Consider the following 23,301-nt stretch of genomic DNA (forward strand, 5'->3'; position numbering starts at 1 on the left):
CTATACCCCATCATCGGATAGATATAATAAGAAATTTGGGCTGGGCTCTACCTTTGGTGTGAAAAGAAAACTCCCCCACTAGGAGAATATCAAGGAAATAAAGTGCCCAAGGAAAAAGTGACTAGAAATCCCATTGGGTTTGTTGGGGATCAATAGAATCTGGACTTTCACATTGAAATTTCAATGGAAGCATAAAAGGCGACCCTTGTGGGTAAAGATACAAGCTCCTTTGAGGTGGATTCTGGGGCCTAGAGAGGTTGTGGTGAGGGAGGATAAGGAAGGTCAAACTAGTTTTTTCAACTGGGTTGTGTTGATCGTGTTTTGATGCACTATCAAAAACAGAATAAAATACCAATGGTACTCTGTCCTCTATTGATAGAAAGACTCTCAAATGTTGAAGATCTGCGAAGGAACACTTGAGATGACTCCAAGGTTCTTCTATGTTAGGTCTCAACATGTCAGATAGCTTCAATGGTATTGATGTGATTTGTTGTACCTGCAAGGGGACTTATGTTGAATACCTAAATGCTCGAATTGCTTTGGATATTGCTAGAACATGGGACTTCAAGGATTTGATTTTTAAAAAAATGAAAAAAAAGATAAGGGTTAAAGAGAGATTTAATTCTAACTCCAAGAATGTAAGAGCAATCAACAATCTTTGATGAAACTCTAACTAAGTCTTGTTTCGACATGCAACGAACATCTCTACAAGGCTAGTGCGATCTTCTAAGGAAAGCTTTATGATTTTCAAATCACCACCACAAGCATAGATACCACCATGTTGATGCATATCAATGAAGGATTGATAATTGAAGTTAAGTATGGGCTAATAGGGATCTAGTTGATAATTCAAGGCACTTTACCATTAGCAAAGTTTTAGTAGTATGGATATACAAATTTCACCATTGATCACACATAGTTCTTCCATTCATTTAAATAACTTGAAATGAAATTGAGAAGTATAGAGACCATGCAAATTGTTGAATCAACACATAGAATTCACCATTTCTTCAATGAAGTTAACATGTCTTTTGCAACAGTGTCTTAGCAACAATCTAAATGCCTTCTCTTTCTATTCTACTCTAAAATACTATCTATCTAATGTCTATTTACTACTAACTATTAACCTTACAAATGAAGAAGTGAGGCCTTCTATACTGCTCTCATTACATTTCAATGGCCAAGATCGATAGATTGAAACCCTAATTAGGGTTTGTTGAACCCATTACAAAGTATTAAATGCTTCATCAATGATATATTTACATTTGATAGGACACATTTCCTTCTTACAAAATCCAACCAATAGATGATGAGGGTAGGTACTTCAATCTTCGTGCTCTTGTAGTACTCATCTGGATGAGCTAGGTTCATTTTCCCTTGAAATAATGTGATTGGATGTAATGATGAATAGTTGCCACCTCAACTTGCTTAATCTTTGTAACTCATCACAAGTGTGCAATTGACTGTGGCATGTCTTTTGATACTCAACATGTGCAAGTGCTTGATGTGGCGATGACTCCGCTCATGTTGACCTTCTAACGTTGATGAATTCTTTTGAAATCAGCATTTTGTCTCGATCACCTACATTAATGAGCTTTCACTAGGCTATACAGACAAAGATTCTTGGATTTCCAAAGGAAATTCAAGATTGTAAAAATTCTTCTTGAGTGCATGGCGCTGACACTTATCTTTTGTTTTGATGTTGATAGTTGTTCATCACAGCAATTTCTTGCATTCGACCCTATCATCACCTATACATGGTCCTCATCATGCCTTGAAATGCATTGATCCTACTTCTCTTTGCGTGATCTTGCAACTTGACGATCACTTTCTTTGACAATTTGTCTCTCTTTCACCTATTTCCCTTCTCATCGAGGAGATGTAGATGTCACATGTTGCTCATCTTCATCTTCAATATTTATGTATGTGTCAGTATCTGCTGCGTCATTGACTGGCTTGGGTGACGCTAATCTTTCTTGTAAAACTTCTTGTTTTCGCTTATCTGTGACGACTCAATCTGTCGCCATTTACTGCGGTATCGAGATCGTAGTGTCTCATGCATTCGATGGTGAGCTCATTGCATTGTGTTGCTAAAGGGAAGCCAGCTGCCTTGACGATGCTACTTTCCATGTAGCTACGAAAATTGACTAAATTAGTGTCACGCAATGATATTCGCTTGCGAATATGTAATCGATTATCTAGGGATGAAAACTTTATTAAAAATATTGCAATTCTAAGCGACGCCCTCAATATTATAATCAAGAGAATGCAGTGATCGAAATCACAATAAGGTACAATCTGATTTTTGTCGTTAATCAAGTCATCAAGTGAACCGATCTCCAACCTGCAAGTGGAACAAAATAATAAAAATAGACGTAAATCGACATTCAAAATAGTGCCATCTCCTTTATATGAATTTGATGTGACAAGTTCACCACCTTTCAAAGTTGCTGGATAATCTCTTTTTGATATGTTGTTTGGATAAAAAATCGCCTATAAATAAAAATCTCTGTTGAAACTAATGCCAAGATAACAATGTATTTTGATGCAAAGATCGGGAACCTGGAATGAATGAAAACACAAATCGCTGATTGGAATGAATTCTCCAAAGTCGCCACCCTAGAAGCGATTTCGCTATAAGTTTGCTGTGGTATAATAACGAGATCAAAGCATTATCTTCGACAGTTCAAAGAAAATCGTTGATTGTTGAGGATATCAAATTAGTTCGAACTGTTAAGAAAGCAATTATCCTGACAGAATTAAATCTGATAATCAAATTGAGAGTTGTGATTAAATTCACTCTCTTCAATCAGATATAATTCGCTGTATAACCATGAATTCGAATGCAGCCCAGATTGAGTGAAGGTTATAGTCAATGATGTGCTAGCTGATCGCATCCTTCACGAACTGAAAATTATATCATTTTAAAATCACCTCAAAACACCAATTGATTATCTAAATTGCTGACAAAATGAAGTTGCTGGTAAGAAATATCTAAAAATGAGGAGCGCTGGGCTTCAATTTGCTATAACCAGAATATCGTTGTCCTTTCTGACAAATTCATCGATTCATGAAAACAATTCACTATTCTTGATGGTCCTTGTAGCTGTTTGAATCAGAGCTACCCGTCACATGAATTTGCCTTTACCTGGGTATGCATCGTTGTTCTTAGTTGCGCTATTTAGCTTGTAATCTTGGTGGAACATAAAACAATAATCGCCTCCTAGTTGAAAGTCATGGCCAAAATATAGATCACTGGTATCAAATGATCAGATAGCCGCACATATGAAGGCAAAGTTGATGTCACATTGATCAAATCGTTTGATCAATCTGAAAGTTATAATTGCTCAAAGAGGCTCGTACCTCATCACAAGTTTAAGCGATCTCTATTAAATGGATTGCATTTAAAAATTTGTGACTTTCGTTGCCTTTCACTTAATGATTTTATTGAGTTTGGAAATGAAGGTGACCCCAAGTCACATTTCTTTATTGAAGTTTAATCACAATACATTAAATGAACAGCAACGCACTTAGCAATGCCTTGAATGATCATCGAATAACCAAGTACAAAGTTTGTCACTTTCATTAAATATCTCTTAATCGCTCGGTATTGAGATGCATCAAACCTTCCTTGAAACTTGTAAGTTTAGCCACCTTATTGATTCTTGTCGAATCAACACAAAGCAGCGATTAAAAGAAATGAACTTGAGATGCCCGTCCTTTCCTTTTATGCTTCGTCATTTTGTAATCCTCGCCAATCTTGGTTTTGTTCATCAAATTCTACATCGATCATTGAATGCATCTTAGAGTTGTATAATGGAGATTCCAAGCCTTGTAGGTTGCTCAAGTAGTTCGCATCATGTGTATTTCCATTCGCCACCTCGATTAAATATCCTTCAATCAATCATTGTTAAGACACTAATTCTAAGCTATACTAAACTACGACACCTATATTTACAACTATTCTTACGAAAAAAGTAGAGGTCCCCATTTGCAATGGGGCGATGTGTGACTTGGTCACAACAGGTGGTTTTAAAGATATCTGGATTGAAAATCAAGATCAATAACCTTTCACAAAGATAGAGTACCATGAACTCACCCTCCCTGGACAACACAAACAAACTTCTTGGTCTTAGTCAGAAACTGGTGATGACTGTCAAAGCCATGAAGAATGACCATGAAGAAAAAATAATGAACCTAGAGATGGCTTTGGATAAGGTCAATGAGAAGATGAGAGTTATTGTTGAAGTGAGAAGAACAACTATGCCTAACACCACAGAGGGTCTTCGGATGCTAAACGAAAAAGCTCAATCTCTTAATGTTTCTCCCTCGGCCACACATGCTTCCCCCTCCATTTCGGTTTGCAGTGCAAAGGTAAGGTGAAGGAGTCCATCTTGGAAGGTGAGGCCTAGAATAATCAGGGACCTTCAACTCAAACTTGTAGCAGGGATAAAGGTAAGCAAGTCAAAGCTAGTGATATGGAGGAGCTCGCTGAAATCCATAGGGCTTTTATTATTAAAAGTGTTGAAGTTGTTCAAATGCTAAATAAAATTGTTTACTAGGTTGTTAGGCCTTATTTTTTGTTGTTTTTGTTGCTATTGCCCTAGTATGGCTTGGCATCTGATTTGTCTTTAATGAATATTTCTTTTGTATGGGATTCGGGTCCCTATAAAACTTATTTTACACTAATCAAAACCTAATCACTCCTTACTTGCCTATATAAGAAAGCTCATGATTTGTACATTATATCATATCAATTCATAGTGAATTCTTGTATAGCATTGCATTACGTTCTCATTGTTCTCCATTGCTCAAGTTGCAACATTCTCGTGTATGGTTGATTATTTTCGTAGTTTGATCACTTGAAGTCTACAACTTCATGATGGGTCCTTATCTCTCCAACATGTTATCAAAGCTTCGTCTAGGTAAATTACCTTCTCATTCAGACAATTGACTAGTTGATAAGAGATTTGATATTCATTTTCCCATAGCCATGTTTGTAGATTCGACATCATTTTAGCGTTGAAAATTCTTAAAATTTTCAGAACTCGCCTCCATTCAATCCATCATTACTCCTAGACAATATTATTTAGTTTTGTAAGCCTATTTGAAGTGACAATCCTACCTGCTAATAGCTATATATATATTTCCTTATTCTAATTGTAGCGATATATTGACCTATAGCATAATTTGGAAGGAAAAATTTATTTTAAATTTTTGTGTTATTGGAGGTGTTTTTGCAATGACATATATCTCTTGTGACCACACATTATTATCCAAGTTGGTAGTGATAAATATTCTCAAGTATTATATAAATAGTAAAAGATAAGTGCAAAAGAATATTCATTTGGTATAAACCAGAGCGAACAATTTCTGGGCTATATCTCCGAAATAAAGTAGTTGTCAGTAGTTTTAAACTCGACATTGATATTTCTTGTAAGCAACAGACCGGCTATTTTAAGGAGACAATTCAAAATCATTAATAACAACATCAATTGCCATTTAAAATAATAATAATAATAATTAATTAAAAAGTTGGCGATAATAGCTCCTCCGTCTCAAATGGTTTACGGAGTTTGACTTGACATCGACTTCCCTTTTAATGTCGTTTAGACTCCCACGTTAGATTCTGCCACAACTTCCAAATGGCTAACTTCCAAATGGTTACCATTATTCGATCAATTTGAAATATATTTATGCGAGCCGTATCACAATCATAAAGACTTCATTCCCTTTCTATAATTATTATTGTTAATTTTTTATTTTTTATTTCTTTTCATGGTGAAGTTTACCACAATTCTATTCTGTGCATCTTCTATTTGAGCTGTAATTAATGCAAATAATGAAACACAAAAATTCAAAGGGAAGCAACATTCATATAAAACAATAATGGAGGTAAAATAAATTAAAGCATTATGTTTGATGATGCATATTAATCATTATATGTAGATCCTCTTGTCTTTTAGGTATTTATTTGACATCTTAAGGGTGTTAATAAGTGATTGTTTAGATTAAGAGATGGATCAAGGGTCAAGACTAATTATATGAGCAAGTCTTTAGCTTTTAGAAGAGTGTTTCATAAGAGATGCAAGGTGAGAGCAAGTTTTCTCACAAGAAAGGGAGGGGACATATCTCTCCTCTCGCACTTAGGAGACTATATAGTGAGGATTTGATTTGTTTATAATTTTGGTGGTGGATATTAAAAGTCAAATTATTTTGTCGACGAATGAGGAATCTAAAATAAAAATGGTGGAGAGGGATTAATTAGCCTAAGAAAGCATCGATTAGTTAATTGGTTGGAGGAAAAGAGAATTCTTTCTTCGAGTATGGATATGCACTATTAAAATTGACAAAAATATTAAGCAAAAATTAATTGATCTAATCAACAAAGAAAGTACTAATTAATTCATTAGTTAGGGGGATGGAAGCTAAAATTAATTAATTTGATTAATTTACAAATTAATTAGTTAGGGGGACGAAAGCTAACATTAAGGAAATTCTTCTTATAATTAGTAGGTGTTGACAGCTAAGCTTGAAGACCTTGGAGCTCAAGTGAAAAATTTGGAGAGCCCTCAAAACTGTTTAGGTTGTGAGAAGAATAGGAAATAGATTACAAGTTTGGAAAAACGAATTGAGAACTTGGTGAATATTGATATTTGACCCAATGAAGAAGTTTGTCATAGGAGTGGTGATTGTGGGTAGGAAGACGAAAAAAAACAAGAAGAAAAAGGAGCCAGTGATAAATAATGAAGGCAAGGCCAAGGGAAAATAGATTAATGTGTCATTTCCCTAGGAATATGCATTGGACCAAATGCTAGAGGATTGAGACTACATGACATAGTGTGACCCTATTTTTAGTGTTGTTCTATTTAGTGTTTTTTGTTATTCTCAGTTTTCTATCTGTGGACATGACCATTTCCAATATGTAGTTCTTATACACTTTTATGAACCTATGTTTGATGGGCTTGATATCCAAGCCTTTTTTTGTGGTTTTCGATTTGGAACTGTAATGGGTTGGGCCTCTTCCCCACTTAATATATAAAAATCATTAGGTAGAGGAGGAAATAATAAGTCAATATTTAGTGGATAAAGTATGATTAATTTGTTAGAATAACTCATAACAAAATTATACATTTGTTTTTGATGTATAATTAAATGTGCATTAGGTATCAATAAACAACTGGAGGTGTTCTATTTGGTTTCAAATATCTTCATTGTGCTATCAAATATTTCTAGCTACCTATCAATCTCCAGTAGTTTGTCGCCAAAGTAAGTAGCAGATTCTTAGGAAGTTATTTAGGCATTATGCAACTAGAAATATAGCTTGTTTGCTCTTGCATTAACTAACAGGCTCTTCAGCTGCTCTACTTTGTGAGTATTTGTTCATGCTCTATGATCTATTTTTTAAATTTGGTATCAAAGATAGAGCTATATGCTACTATAATTGTAATTACATTTTTGAGGAATCCATATGTGTCATTCTAAAACATAGTGATTAATTGGAAGAGGAAAGATTCTCACTGCTATTGGTGATAAGAGGTTGTTCTTGGCCAAATGATCACTTTGGAGTTTGGGCATCATGTCTGCCCGTAAACGAAAAGAGGATCTATTAGAGTTTGAACAACTAACATCCTTCGAAGAAAAGACTAAAATAAGGTAGAATTGATTGAAGAGACCTGTAAATTTTTTGTTGTTTAATCTTTTTAATATGAAAAATCTCACAGATTATTATCTAACATATTCGAACAAGCTAGATGCTTCCAATTATGTTAATTGGAAGTTCAAGATGCAGAATTTAATGGAAGGGTACAATGCATGAATCATTGTTAATGGTACTAAAGTCAAACCTACTGCACCTCAATCTTCTATTCAAGATTGGTAGAGAAGAGAATCCAAAGCTAATATTCTTTTGTGGATGTCTGTAAAGGGTTTAGTCATCTCTCATATAAGTGATATCACTACTTCTAATGGTACATGGAGAACTTTGAAAGGTTTGTATGAGATTAGAAACACTTTAGAATTTTATTTTGAAACAATAAATTACTTTCAATCAAAATGGAAGTAAATGAAATTATTAGTTATAATTTATCCAAAGTTAATGAGTTAAGGGATAAATTAGTTGATATTAGTGAACAAGTATCTAGTAATGATCTAGTAATTATTACATTTAATTGAATGGTTAGTGATTATCATGTCTTCATTACTATTTTAGATGCAAGGGAAAAGACACCAGAGCCATTTGAGAATTTGGTAGGTATCCTTATACAAGAAGAAGAGAGGACAAGGAATACGAATAATAAAATTTAGAGTGTAGAGTCAACTTTGATAGCCAAAGACAAGAATCCATCAAAAGGAAAGTAGTGGTAAAAGAAAAATGGGCTCAAATTTCAAGGGATAAAAGTTGACCTTGCAATTTACATGAATCAAAGTTTCTTTGTAAGCCTATCTTGAAATGTTATTTCTAAAAGGTGTTATTTTTATGTAAATAAAACTTCCTTTACTATTTCAAAGTCTATCAAACATTATAACACTTTCTAAACATATAATTTATAATATTTAAAAGGATAATCAATCAAGAATATTTAAGGAGCTCAAAACTCAAGAGTCTAAGCATTCAAATCTAATACAACAATTATTGTCAAGTATGTTATGTCATATCATGTTGCAAGAAAACTCTAAAATTTTGTAGGAGTTCATGAGCATCACATCAAGCCTTTTGTGAGATTACATGGTAGGATTTCATACTTAAGGTAATATCTTGTCATTTTCAGGTTCCATCATTTGTTAATCCTCTCTCCTTGAAAGGACACATGGATTATCATATCATTAGTTGTTGTAGAATTGGGAACACTAACACTAGGTTTGACTTAGGTAAGTCCCTATATGACACAACCCATTTTTTCCTATTCTCTGTGTGCGGGTGTAGCTTTGAGAGTAAGAAAGCTAAATATGAGTATAGTAGCTAATGATAGATAATGCAATCCTTTTAATGGATGAAAACCCATAGACTAGGGTTACTAGTGCCCCTATCCTACTAATTTGACCCAAATTTTTAGGAGAAAAGTGTACAGAGCTTCCTAATTCCATTTTTAGTTGTCTCGCAAATCATTTGTCACCTCTAGAATAGGGCAGCCAATATTTTTGTTTGACATATTCTACTTTATATTTTAGTATTAGGTTCCTCTCTATGTTTCCCTCTTATATTTTTTTTGCTAATTTTGTCCTCTACTCTATATCTTCTACATACTATTATATTTAGTCATTTAATCATTGTTGGCCTAGTTCATTGGTACAAACATCATTATGTCAATATTTTACAACAAGGGAACAGAATTCTAGTGCCTAGAGCTCTTCCTTAGGGATTGTAGCTAGGGCTATGTTGCCAGTAACGCAACAACAATAAAAGAAAACTGAGAAGGGGGCAAAGTGAATCAGTTTTCACCATTGAACTCAAATAAATTAACCTCAACTTTAGATCTACTAAGGAACAACAATAGAAAAGACAAACTTCACATCAAAAACACACCTAACACAAGGATTTTTGGCATGGAAAACCTGATTAAGGGAAAAACCACAGTGGCAACCTGCCCACAATATGATGAAACACCACAGTAGTATGTGTAAATATTATAGTGGGGATTTCACATGCATTCACACACAATATCTAGAGCTCACTACTCAAATACAACAAAGTGTAACAACCCAGAGAAGGATCACTACCTTACAAAGATTGGACAACAATTTGGATTACATGAACTAAAATAATAGCATCTCCAAATGCCTGATCATAGTTTCAGTTAGAACACTGCCTACTCAACAACACTTATTTGCTCATCTCTAGTACCGAAGGATAAATTCTCTTGTTTGCACATACATTACTCTTACAGATGATAGACACAACCGCAGACACACATCTAACATGGTTACAATACTTATTTATACAAATCATCAACCTTAACCTTAAGGTCGACTCAACACATAGGACCTAATTACCAAATTACATCACATGATACATAAATCCATAACCAGAGCAATACAATGTTGACAAGGACATATCATGGACCCAAATAAATATTAGGACCCAGAGGCAACTAAGATGGGGGGTGAATCAATTGTCTATATATTTCAACCCAAATTTAACTTAATCAAACTTGATGTATAATACCGGTAAACCAAACTTAATGTTGGTTGGCAGATTAACAATTAATATCAATATCGGTGAAACTTAATGCATGAAATAGAAAGAGAAACAAAATCCACAACACATAACATAGAGATTTGGACGTGGAAACCCTATAAGGGGAAAAACCATGGTGGAAAACCTTACCCACAATCAGATGATACTACTTCTTATAGTATGTGTATACAAATGGGGTTTGTACATGCAGAAAGGCCAATTGCCTAGAGCTCACTGCTCAATCACAAAATAGGAGTCACACTAACTACAATTGGATGGTTAAATCCAATGATAATGTACTACTCAAAGTAGCATCTTCTATGCTGGATTTAGTACCGATTAAGCTCAGATAATCACCTTCAAACATTCCTTGAACCTTCTCTATGGTTTGCTCATATGATCTTCAATATTCACACATACCATAACCTTTTTCTTCTCTCATCTCCAGTACCGAGGGATAAATTCTCTTGTTCGCACATGCATTACTCTTATAGATCATAGACACAACCGCAGACACACATCTAACATGGTTACAATACTTATTTATACAAATCATCAACCTTAACCTTAAAGTCGACTCAACACATAGGACCTAATTACCAAATTACATTACATGATACATAAATCCATAACCAGAGCAATACAATGTCGACAAGGACATATCATGGACCCAAATAAATGTTAGGACTCAGAGGCAACTAAGAGGGGGGGTGAATCAGTTGTCTATCTATTTCAACCCAAATATAACTTAATCAAACTTGATGCATAATACTGATAAACCAAACTTAATGTTGGTTAGCAGATTAACAGTTAATATCAATACTGGTGAAACTTAATGCATGAAACAGAAACAGAAACAAAATCCACAACACATAACATAGAGATTTGGATGTGGAAACCTTATAAGGGGAAAAACCACGGTGGAAAACCTTACCCACAATCAAATGATACTACTTCTTATAGTATGTGTATACAAATGGGCTCTATACATGCAGAAAGGCCAACTGCCTAGAGCTCACTGCTCCATCACAAAATAGGAGTCACACTGAATACAATTGGATGGTTAAATCCAATGATAATGTACTACTCAAAGTAGCATCTTCTATGCTAGATTTAGTACTGATTAAGCTCAGATAATCACCTTCAAACATTCCTTGAACCTTCTCTATGGTCTACTCATATGATCTTCAATATTCGCACATACCATAACCTTTTTCTTCTCTGCTCATACCATATCGCATCTCACAAATGAGACCTTACATATATACCAAAACCTAGGACCAAATGTGTAAGTCAGCTCACTAAGAATATTACAATTAAATCAATTACAAATGAATCAAGATGCGATGCATCATGTCAGCTCAATACATTTACAATAATAACCAATCAATAAATTATCTCCATAATGTGTCATGCTAATCTGGACTAGATAATGCATGTCAGTCCATAACCTAGACCAATTTGCCGGTAACAACATATATGTCAACCCGATTAGACCAATAACCATAACACCAAAACAAAGTATCCAAACCATATCTTCGACATAACCAGGTGATCTCCAGATGATAACAAGTCATCCTCAGTGCTAGTGAATAATATAACCTACCGGTGAACAATATACTAGTAACTGTGCATAAGTCACTGAACATTTCTGTAAACACAATGTGCCGATTCAACATAACCAATGTAGCCATTGATCTCCAGAAGGATAAATGTTGACATCAATGACAAAACTAATGCAACGCATCCATAATACCAACAATCTCCCCCTTTGGCATTGATGGCAAAACAAGATGGAAAAACATCTAAGTGCCAAAATCAGAATGCCAAAAACCAAAACCAACAATCTCCAGAAGAGATCAATTATCACAAATCAAAATATAAATGCATACTCTCCTCCAATGAATAATTTCTCCCCCTAGGATAATGATTCCTAAATACAAAAATTTTCCATAGATATCTCTCCCCCTTTGACATCAAATGCCAAAGCAATACAAATACCAGAACATACAACCAATTACAGTAACCAATTGTTATAACCAACTACTCCCCTTGAGAAATAGCTCTCCTCCATCAAAGCCAGAAAAAGGTTTCTCTATTAATTTCTACTGGTCTGATGCCAATCTCCAACTGTCTAAGTTTATGTCGGTGAGGGTATTACCCCAAGCTACTTTCTAATATATTCAAAGGTTTCTGTAGGAAAAGGCTTTATAAGGATATCTGCAATCTACTCTTTAGTATTCACATAAACCAATCTTACATCTTTTGCTTCAACATTCTCTTTCAGAAAATTATATTTGATAGAAACATGTTTAGTCTTAGAGTGAAATACCAGATTCTTTGATATATCAATTACTGCTAAATTATCACAATAAATTATTATAGGCTCTTTGCATCTTACCTTTATGTCCTTCAACATTTTCTTAATCCATAATACCTGAGTACACATAGTTGTTGCTACAACATATTCTGATTATGTTCTTGATAATGATGTACAACTTTGTTTCTTGCTCAACCATGCAATCAATTTGCTACCAAGAAAGAATGCTCCTCCAGTGGTGCTCTTTCTATCATCTACATCTCCTACCCAATTTACATCGGTGTATGCACATAAATCAAAATTTTCATCTTTAGGATACCAAGTACCAAGATTTGTTGTGCCTTATAGAGACCAGAAAATCCTTTTCACTATCGATTCATGATTTTCTTTAGGATTACTCTGAAATATTGAAACAATGCATACTGCATTCATAATATCAGGTCTTTTTTTTTCCAAATATAGTAAACCTCGAATCATAGATTTGTACCTTGTCAGATTAACAAGAGCTAAATCATCCTTCAATGTCAATATCTCATTTATACTCATAAGAGTACTTACCGGTTTAGAGTTTTCCATACCAAATTTCTTCAGTAGTTCCTTCAAGTACTTTGTTTGACATATGAATGTAGCTTTATCAGTCTATGAAATAGAGAATCCTAAAAATAATTTTCTCCCCAATCATAGACATTTCAAATTCTTGTTGCATCTTGTTAGCAAAATCTTTACACAATACATCTTCTCCTCCAAAAAGGATATCATCAACAAAACTTCAATAACAAAGATGTCATCATTAGTTACTTTGAAATACAAGTTGTTGTCAGCATCACCTTTAGTGTAACCAATCTTCAAAAGATATTTGTCTCATCTAGCATACCAAGCTTTAGGAGCTTGCTTCAATCCATATAAAGCTTTCCTTAATCTACAAACAATATCTTTATCATTTGTCAAAGAAAATCCATCAGGTTGTTCAACGTAAACTTCCTCTTCAAGATCACCATTCAGAAATGCACATTTAACATCCATTTGATATACTTTATAGTTCTTATAAGAGGCGAATGCAAGAAATAATCTGACTGCCTCAATTCTAGCTACCGATGCAAAGGTTTCATTATAATCAATTCCCTCTTTCTGTGAATATCCTTTACACACTAATCTTGCTTTGTTTCTGATTACCTTACCATCTTCATTAAGTTTATTATTGAAAACCCATTTAGTTCGAATTACATTTTTGTCTTTAGGTTGGGGAACCAATGTCCATGTATTATTCTTTTCAATTTGTTCTAGTTCATCTTCCATAGCTTTAATCTAATGTTTATCTTCATATTCCTCAATAACAGATGTCGATTCAATTTGAGAAATTAAACATATGGGTATGTGCAAGCTAATGAGTCACAAATTCATGGAAGTCTGTGAGTTGGAAAATTTGCTCCTCAAAATGGGCCCCCGTTTTCAAAAAATGGGGGCCCGTTAATGGTTCAAGCTCCTAAGCTAAAAGGTGATGAGGGCACGAAGCTAAATAAAATGGGCCCCCATTTTTAAATTGTATTTTTACCCTTTTTTTGGGCAAATTTTTCATTTTCACCGTGACAGTGAATTGACAAGAGGAGATAAAAAATGGGCCCTCGTGCTGTGGTTTCCATTTCAAGCCTCCACCACTATCCCAGGTACACATTCAGTCATCTATTTTCACATTTCATAATTTTCTTGTATATTTTTCTTGTTTTTTTGTGTATTATTTAGTTTTTTTTGGTATTATTTTAGTTATTTTTTAAAGTAGCCTATAAATAAATTATTTTTTATATTTGTAAATTCTTGATTTTGATCTAAAATATTCTTCAACAATTAACCCTAAACCCTAATCAACAAATTTAGAAATCAAAACCAAACCTAGATAATTAACAAAACAAAATATCAAATTAGATATCTCAAAAACGTCATAACGAAAATGAAATCGAAACAAAAATGAAAACGAAATCGAAACAAAAACAAAAACAAAAACTAAATCAAAAAAAAAAAAAAATTGAAAACAAAATCAAAACAAAAACAAAAATGAAAATGAAATCGAAACAAAAACAAAAACGAAAACGAAATCGAAACAAAAAAATAATGAAAATGTAATGGAAACAAAAGAAAAAACGTTCAAAAAGGAAATCGAAATAAAACCAAACATATGTACCTAAATTGTTCTTAATCCTCATTAGGCAATACAAAAGTTACCACTAAATTAGTATAACCTTAAAAGTAATTAACATTACTCTTCAAATTTTAGATATCAAAGTTTAGGCTTAGGTTTATGCCATGTCATGGCATACAGGTCCTATTATGGTCCTATTATGTCATGTGATGGTATAAAAGGATCAATTATGGACACATTATGTCATGTCATGGCATAATAGGACACATTATGCCATGATGGCATAATATGTCCTATTATGCCATTGCATTGCATAATGGGTTCATAGTTGGTCCTATTATATCAGGTCATGCTATAATAGGACCTATTATGCCATCATGGCATAATAGGTCCTATTATGCCATGACATTGCATAATAGTCCACCTATTATGCTATCATGGCATAACAAGTCCTTAATACGACCTATTAAGCCACAACATGACATGATTTTCTCAAAAATTGCTAAATTCATCATCTAATTCATCTCCAACACTAAAACTATGCTAATTCAACATGTTTACTTAGTATGATAGGACCAATTATGGACCTATTATGCCATGTCCTACTATGCCATGACATTGCATAATGGATCCATAGTTGGTCCTATTATGTCATGTCATGGCATAATAGGTCCTATTATGCCATGGCATTGCATAATAGTCCACCTATTATGCCATAATAGGACCTACTAAGCCACAACATGACATGATTTTCTCGAAAATTGCCAACTTCATCATCTACTTCATCTCCAACACTGAAACTATGCTAATTCGACATGTTTACTTAGTATGATAGGACCAATTATGGACCTATTATTCCATGAAATTGCATAATAGGTCCATAGTTTGTCCTATTATTAGATTTTTAAAAACTTATAAATATCCTGTGTATCATTTAACATATCCACACCTAAAGGATTTGGTTTTGCATAAAAATTAAAAAAGAGAGAAAAGTAAACATAATTTTTTTATTCATGGGTGAAAACTATTCTTATGACACCTTGGACAAGTACCTTGGCATCATGTATATTTTTTTTTAAAGTACCCTACACTTGGAGTATACCATAATCTATTCAAATTCTCTTTATTCTCAACCATCCTTGTCATCATCCATATCATGTATCTCACATTCCTAGTTTTTGACCTTGATTCAAGTGTTTTAATCATTTTGAGACATGTTTTAGGAAAATTCTAATACATAAAATCCTATTTACAGAGAACTGTTACAAAAAAATTGAGAAGATGAGTAACATATATCCACATCTCTACCAAAGTAGGGAGTATGAGTTGAACATGTGATGCCTACGTAGGTAGATATCTACCCAAGTAATCTTATCCTATCCTCTAGGTGAAAATATGCAATACAATAGTTAGGTAAATGCAAGAAAATAATGATGCACCAACAAAGTGAATGTACACATTGAGGTGACACATAACATAAAAGAGAAACCACTAGATATCACATGATTTAATATTTTATGCTTATTTCATATTCTATTACTTCATGTGTTTTATCTCCTATTTTTACATTAAATCTAATCTATATTAGTAACTACTAATTTCCCATAATGATTGATGTCTTATACTTTAATCTTTGTTCTAGCTTATGATCTTCAAGACTATTTGCTTCACATGTATGTTCATATAGTGTTTTTTTTATCTTATTAAAGCATTATCTTATGTTTGTATATTAGTTAATCTATCTTCTTAAAGTATTATGTTATGTTCATACATTGGCCTATTATTATAGAGAATATAATAGATTATCACTATTTGATCATGCATTTTTGCATCTTAATATCATATGATTGTGCCTCACATGATGATCTTATGATCATATCTTGGTTTATAGAGCGTAATGATCTTACATTTCAATATCTTATTTTAAGCACTTATCATAAATCCTTATATATTCTTACACTAGAAGTAGGATCACCTTATTTCTCACCTCTTTATTGATCTTATGTATGAAATATTTTATATTGATTTTAATAGTTGATGCATTTTACAAGAAATGAATTTATTAAATTGAATATATAATAGATTTATGATGTTTCATTGAACGTTTTTATTATGTTTTGTGCGCAAATTTTATATTTAAAGATTCAATAGTATGTACATGTATATTTTTTTAAGTTCAATATTATATTATATATTTCATGTGTATCTCATTCAACAACACAGAAATGTTACTATTTATAAAATTTTTTTTTAATTTAGTAAAATAGATTCTTCTTTGAAAAAGAGTTGTATATAATTCATGTATATCTTTATATATGTAGGAGCTCTTTGTTATCATAGATGTCTTTGACATAGATGAACTATTAGGTGAAAATCCCCCACCACAACCTCCTCCTCCTCCACCTCCACCACCACCACCACCTCCACCTCCACTCCTAGATTGGATGAAATTCGTTTAAGAGAATGAATTAATGAAAACCTACAAGTGATTGAACAAAACATTGCTGCTATCCAAAATGAGCCAATCACACCACCCCATCTTGTAGAATTTACAAAATCAATCCAAACTATTGTCGAGTCAGTTAGATCTGTTGATTCTCAATTAGATCAATTTCATTTGCATGATTTTTATGTCGATGGTTTAACTTATAGGCAAATCACTGATTTGAAAATAACCAAAGCTCATTTATGTCCATATTTTACTAACCCAAAAACAAGAGAACCAATGCAACCTAACTAGAAAAGAAATTCAATTAGGTGGTGTGTGCATCCAAAAATGGCTAGATACTTTTGGGATAGATGGTGGATGGTTTTTGATTATCCACCACATCGTAATTATGAGGTCCCTTTTTATTTTTTGAAGAAATTATACTGTGAGTTTGTAATGAACCAAAAACCAAATTATTTTGACATTAAGTCATTCTAGGGTGTTGGTCGTGGAATGCCACAACATAGATTAGGGGCACGGAGTAATAATCCCCTACTAGATCCACCCATAGTTCCACTTGTTGCTCCATCGATTCCTGTAGATGTCCAAAATACATCATTCATTTCGACATTAGATGCTTTGACTTCCCTCACAAGTAACCTGAGTGAGCAAGCTGCTCACATGGCATCTGCTCCTCAATGGATGCCACATATATGTTTGAGTTGTCATGAGACATGTGTAGGTCCTACTACTGCTGCAGGATCTACTTCAGTTCCAGCTGAACATGATGCAGTAGATGATAGTATGATGACATCTTATATGGATTTTCTTTGCTCAGATGTTCATCTTGACCAGGTATAGATATATATACATGTACATGTCAATCTTTTAATACTTCATTAAATATAGGTATAAACTAAGTGCATCCCTTTTTTTTATACAATCTAATACTTCATTAAATAAATTTTGTTTATGTAGATAAGGACTACACCTAATATTAGAGTCAATATTGAATCTACTGGAACACAACTTGACACACCTTATGGGGTATAGTATAAATTTCTATCTAGACATTGTACTATCTTTTTAAGTTAATATGTTATCATCGTATACTATATAAATTTTCATGTTGATACATTGAATGCTTCTCTCTCCAAGATTCAGGTCATGAGGGACCCTCTACATCACATCGAGAAGAGGGTCTGACTACAGTGACACCATCTATGGTATGTACCTTATAATTCTTAAATTAAATATGAACTCTTACAACATTGTAACTTAACTTAGAATTATTTAGTACACATATATATGTTCACTAAATATGATTTCATTAAATGCATGTATGTAGGTGGATACTACCATTAGGATAGGTTATCCTCATAATTTTGATCAGAGCCAATTTGAACACACATCGACATCCTTTGAGGTATTAATATGTAATACTTAATTTGATCTTATTTTGACTCTTAATTTAAGATTTAATTGGACACTTTGAATTTGATCTTATGTTAGCTAGCACTACATTTGGTGTTGATACTTCACAACATACTGCTAGAGGAGATTGTTAGGGTTTTAAGCAAATCCGAAGCAAATATGAAATAAAAATTATATGCAGATTTAAATACAAAAGATAAAGAAATAAAACAGGACACAGATAACACAGAGATTTAACATGGTTCATCCAGAATGGGTTATGTCCACCATACATAGCCGTCCAATCTTTCTTATTTTCCAACAAAAAATAGTACATCAACCTTACAATGCCTTAAGCATCCCAGCCGCTTATAACATGCATTTTTAGGGCAACAAACAAAGTCGGCCTTTTTAGGGTTTTATTACAATGTCGGTTTTCATCAACGAAAAACGGCAATTTTTTTTTTCTCTTGGGGGCTACTGCCCCCGAACCCTTGCCCGAGGCCCAGCCCGGCCCCAGACCTCGGCGAGGATATGTGCTGAGTGTATAGTACTTTGCTACTCAATCACCACATTTCAACAGAGATACCACTAGAGGATCTGATGAGCATATGGTAAGTTTGTAACTTAATTTATGAATTCTACTATATTTGATAAATGATTCTTTTAATAGTTAATTTCAAGTAATATTTTAATATTATTTTTTTATTGTACAGCATGAGATGGGTGGATCTGGACCACGTCCTGGGGACAAGAGAGATACTGCTAGAAGATCTAATGAGCATATGGTAAGTTTGTAACTTAATTTATGAACTCTACTATATTTGATAAATGATTCTTTTAATAGTTAATTTGAAGTAATATTTTAATATTATTTTTTTCTTGTACAGCATGAGACAGGTGGATCTAAACCACGTCCCAGGGACAAGAGACCACAAGATGTTATTGATGATAGCACTTAGATTTTACTATTTATTTGGCTTTGATATGTACTTTTTTATGGACTTTACACATTTGTTTACACAGGCACATACTTTATATATATGGATAGTTGCATAATAGGATTAGATCATATATATTTTGTGCATACTTTATATATTTTGTGCACATTAGATATTATGTCGAGTGAACATCATGTTACCATCTAGATATATATATGGATTAGATATTATATGGATTATGTGGACTTGAAATTTTACTGTTTATTTGGCTCTGATATGTACTATTTTATGGACTTTACATATTTGTTTACACGTGCACACATACTTTATATATATGGATAATTGCATAATAGGATTAGATCTGTTAGATTTTGCCAAGATCAAGAGCTCAATGAAATGTACAAAATAGAGACACAATATAGGACAAGAATAAACTGTATTCTCATCAATAGAAAATGATGAATAATCAACTGGATTCAATTGTTCAATGGTCACATACAATGTAGATGAGCTTGCTTATATAAGAAAGGCCATATGGATGTATGAGCACACAAATATGACATGTGGCTCAATGAGAAACAAGGGTAGGTAGGAAATAGGTGTGGGTAGGTAGGAGAAATAATATAATATTCCACATGAGGTGGATCACCCACCGAAGGTGGAATTATCACTCCACAATAAGTGGATATGATAGTGTAATAACAAGATCAACACCATAAAAGGTGGAATTTCTCCTACACACACTATCCCAATGTGGCACAAACACCCAAGTGTCTCATATCCAAACTACAATGAAATGCATTATCCTAAGTAAACTTAAGTAAAGTGTAATAATATCCATGGCGAATAATTATTTACACCAACACCCCCACTTAAGTGCAACTTAGGGGAATGCACTTAAGTCTACAATGCAACTAAGCAATGCAAGATGGGTCCCGGCTACGAGGCCATGTTAGGTACCCATGTACAAATGCAAATGCATGCAAACCAATGCAATGAAATCTCTCACAAAGTGGGGAAAGAGAGAAAAACCCAATGGTAAAAAACCCTCCCCCAAAAGAGAGATGAAAGCTATACAAAAATTCTGTATCATCAGGTGCAATAGGTGATGTGATATCAATATGAGGAGATGAAATATAAGACTCAAGAATGGGATCACATGTGAGAATCCCCATGTTCAAGTGTCCAAAGTTCTCCTCAAAATCTGAACCATCACAAGAAGTGTGATCATAATGTGTAGAATCATCAAATGTGAAATCATCATCATCAACAAAATCTGAAAAGGAGTATAATTGAGATGCATGATCAACCACCCCAGTCACAATGATAGCTCTAGTCTCCATGTCTCTAATGAAAACTGAGTCAGGTGTGAACTACACAACTCTCTTAGTTGCGCCATGTGTGATTTGATAGATAGAAAGGAGATTGTTTGTCAAGTGGGGTACACACAACACATCATTGAAGGAGTTATCCCCAATGTCAATAGATCCTTTCCCAATCACATCCATGTATGTATGATTGCCCATCAAAATCTGTGGCATGGTGCAAGGCTCAAATGTAGAGAACATAGACTACGAAGATGCCATATGATGGGAAGCCCTTGAATCTAGAAGCCATCTCTCTGAATCATGACTGATAGTAGCACATAGAGCTTTTCCTTTTCTTGTTCCAAAAGAGTGAGTCTTCTTACTTGTAGAAGCCATGAATGCTTGCCCTTTTCCTTTTGATTGTGAGGAAGTGGAAGTTGATGAATCATCCTTCTTGTAGACTTTAGGCAAATCAATGTTATGCTTTTTGATGATATGTGTAAGTTCATCAATCTTCTTAGAATGGCAACAATGCTCCTCATGACCAATATTTTTACAATAAGCACAAGTAGGTATCTCTCTCTTTGTTGAATTATCTCTCTTTGAAGATGATGAATCTCCTTGTTTTGGAGAAGATGGTGCTTTTTCCTTAGGCTTTGATTGCCATTTCTTCTTATTTGAGTTGTCCTTTCCTTGATTTCCTTTGTTCCCTTGATTTGCCACTAATGCTTGAGACTTAGAAGCCTTAAGAATGCCCATGCTTATCAACTTAGTTTGTTCCATCATCAACATTTCATTGAAAGCATCAAATGTAGGCATTTTGTAGCTTGAACCCATTGTTATCCTATGGGTTTGGAAACTAGAAACAAATGTTGCATATTCTTGTGGAAGCTTGCCTATCAAGTTGAATATCAATTGGGTATCCTTCTTATCAATGCCATAATCTTTGAGTTGTGCCCTCAACTCATTTGCCTTAGTGACATAATCTTGTATAGCATCAAAGTTCTTGGGATCTAGCATGGTGAGATCACTATCAATTTGATATCCCCTAATCTCATCAACTTGACCATACAAGTCTTGAAATTTTTGCCAAGCATCCTTGATTAGAGTACATTTCTCAATATGAAAAATGAGATCTTTTGATACATACTTTCTTAAGGTACCAATTGCCATGATATTTTTAGTGAGCCAATCTAAGTGACCAACTAGATCAACCTTAGGATCAGTTGGAGCAACAATAGTTCCATCAATGTAATGAGTGAGTCATTTTTCCATAAGTTTACTCTATGCATCAATTTTCCAAGTAGCATAATTATGCGGAGTTAAGAGAGGAAACTTAGAAGAACCCATAGCAGCAAAAAAGGAAGGAACACAAGAGCACAAAAGCATAAGATACAACCCCCTAAATTCAATCAATCAAAGTAACCCACCCAAAGTGATGATTTTGGCACTTTATACTTAGTGCGATTACAATGAGCCACTTGCAAAACAAGGCAAAGTGAACTTATGATGCAAATTTTACAACTTCTCAAATGAGATACAAGAGACTTCAATCAATAGTGCAATGAATCTAACTGAGATTCAAGCAAATATACAAGTACCAAGAGAGCCAAAACTGGCCAAGATTTGAAAGTACAATTTCTACTTACAATGGCATCAATCTGATAGCATCATGTGAAATTAGATAAAAAAATACGTACTTTCAAAAAAAATGGCACCTAAAAAGGAGGTCGGATGACCCCAAATGAAGCCTCTGAAGTTGCAAAAACTGGGATTACTCAGGTATAGTCACCAAAAACTACATTTTCTAAAAAATTAGTGCATCAAAATCAAAAAATTCCTTCACCATTGCAGAGAGCATGAAATTGTAGCCCATTTCAAAAAAAAATTGCACCAAAAAGGAGCAAAAATGAGCAAGTTATGGCCATTTGAAGTTGAACGACAAAATCAAAAATGCAAATGAGAGGGGGGTCCAAAAATTTTCAAACCCTGCTGATGTGGTGCTGATGTCAATACGTCACTAGGTTAAATTTGATGGCTGTATGACCATCGCAAAACTTCACTCTTTGTTGACTGGGCATCTGTACTGTACGGACGGATGACGTGGCAAGTGACTGTGCAGTTCATATTGCACGGATTTGCTGATTAGGCAGGTTGAGTCAGCTGCTGATGTGGCAGTCGTATGGATATTTGTGTGTGAATTTTGTACCATGGGCCAGTGACTGCCTGCCACGTGGCGGGCGCGAGTTCACCGGTCTCGTTGACTACCGGTGGGAGGTCCGCATGGCGGAGGAGGTGGGAGCTACCTGGAGGCGCCGGAGAGGAGGAGCGGGCGCCGCTGCGAGCCAGCGGTAGCAGGTGGGCCGTTGGTGGTGGCAGTCAGTGGCGCGGTCTGTGGTGTTGGCAACGGAAGACACCAGGAGGTTCCCGATGGGTGGCGCGGCAGGGAGCGAGCTAGGCGTGGAGACCAGCAGTGAGTGCAAAGACGAATGGGACGGGAGGACGGTGGACCTGCACGGGCAGCAACACGTGGACCTGGGCGATAGGTATAGATCTGTCTGCAGACCTGCAAGTATGGCAG

Source organism: Cryptomeria japonica, chromosome 4 (assembly GCF_030272615.1).
Source record: "Cryptomeria japonica chromosome 4, Sugi_1.0, whole genome shotgun sequence".
Classification (NCBI taxonomy): Eukaryota; Viridiplantae; Streptophyta; class Pinopsida; order Cupressales; family Cupressaceae; genus Cryptomeria; species Cryptomeria japonica.